The sequence below is a fragment of the Schistocerca nitens genome, chromosome 1 (assembly GCF_023898315.1).
Source record: "Schistocerca nitens isolate TAMUIC-IGC-003100 chromosome 1, iqSchNite1.1, whole genome shotgun sequence".
Taxonomy (NCBI): Eukaryota; Metazoa; Arthropoda; class Insecta; order Orthoptera; family Acrididae; genus Schistocerca; species Schistocerca nitens.
In genome coordinates this window covers 229197180-229198914 of record NC_064614.1, presented here as the reverse complement: position 1 = coordinate 229198914, position 1735 = coordinate 229197180, and the positions used below count along the sequence as shown (strand labels likewise).

General features: G+C 46.8%; 1 pseudogene; it reads left to right on the top strand.

Annotated features, from left to right (window-relative positions):
* The first annotated feature begins 774 nt into the window (after nucleotides 1–774).
* LOC126206828 (5S ribosomal RNA) lies at nucleotides 775–892 on the top strand (annotated as a pseudogene).
* Nucleotides 893–1735: the final 843 nt, after the last annotated feature.

The window sequence follows — 1735 nt, the reverse complement described above, 5'->3', positions numbered from 1 at the left end:
ACTTTATCTCACATCACTAAAATGTACCTGATGAACACGGACGTTAATAATAACACCATTTGACAGCAGTTTAACAGCGCCACAGTGGGTCACGCCCATGTAGAACACATTTCAAAAAAAATTTAAAAATAGTTGTAGTCTTCGGAATTGAATAAATTATATATCTATTAAAAGGTAATAGTCTGCAGATTCAGAAAACGCAAAAAAGTAAAAATTGAACTTTTCATGATTTTGAGCCTTTCCGGAGCCCCTTAATGTTCGAATACATTGTATGTTCCGAAACCCTATTCAAATCGATCTTAGTGATATGGGCCTGTAATTCAGGGGACTACTCCTTTTTCCCTTTCTGGGTGTTGGTGTGACTTGAGCAATTTTCCAGTCTTTAGGTGCAGATCTTTCTGTGAGAGAGCGGTTATATATAATTGCTAAATATAGACTGAGTACCTCACTTACTGACTGAGTATCTCAATTTCTATGTCGTTTTTATTTTCAGTTCGCAGCATTTCCTTACGGTCATCTTGTTGGTGCTGCTGACACTATTTAATCAACAACCCAGCACTGATAGTGAGGATCCAGTATGTTACCTTGTTTGTAGAGTCATCACTGGATACAGAAGTAATTTCCGGCGTATTCCAGTCAAGTGTTTTCGGACACATGTAGTATAGTTACGAGGGGCATTCAGTACGTAGTGCAACAAATTTTTCTCTGAAAGCACGTTGGTTTTGTTCAGGATTCTAATACACCAAATTATTCCCCACTCTTTTGGCTACAAAAGGCAACGGCCTTGCCGCAGTGGCTACCACGGTTCCCGTTCGATCACTGAAGTTAAGCGCTGTCGGGCGTGGTCGGCACTTGGATGGGTGACCACCCGGGCCGCCATGCGCTGTTGCCATTTTTCGGGGTGCACTCAGCCTCGTGATGGCAATTGCGGAGCTACTCGACCGAATAGAAGCGGCTTCGGTCAACAATACCATCGTAACGACCGGGAGAGCGGTGTGCTGACCCCACGCCCCTCCTATCTGCATCCTACACTGAGGATGACACGACGGTCGGATGGTCCCGGTAGGCCACTCGTGGCCTGCAGACGGAGTGCTTTTTTTGGCTACAAAACCCTATTTTTCACCAAAATGTCCGTTCAATACGACGGCCTTACGCCAACTGTGTGGGAGGGTCTACATGCCCTCTTCGTACCAATGCACTGGCCGACGTGAGAGTCAACGTCTTGGTGCATCGGTAATCGCCCCCTCAGCCACGTCCTGCATCCTGCGGAGTGCATACTTCATGGGACCAAACAGATGGAAGTCGGAAGGTGCGGGATCCGGGTTGAAGGGTGGATGAGGATGAGCAGTCCAATGAAGTTTTGTGAACTCCTATCGGGTGCGGACTTGTGTGATGCTTCGCGTTGTCGTGGAGAAGTTTTTTGTGGCGACGAACACGCTGAAATCGTTTCTTCATTTTCCTGAGGACAGCACAATACACGTCAGAGTTGATCGTTGCACCATGATGGAGGACATCAAACAGAATAACCCCTCCGGAGTCCCGGAAGATAGTCGTCTTGACTTTACCGGCTGAGGGCACTGCTTTGAACTTTTTCTTCGGAGGAGAGTGGTGTTGCGCCACTACACGGCGTCTTGCTTCCGGTTCGAAGAGAGGAATCCATGTTTCATGACTTGTGACGATGTTCGATAAAAAATTGTCGCAATCAGGCTCGTAAGGCGCGAGAAATTTCACACAG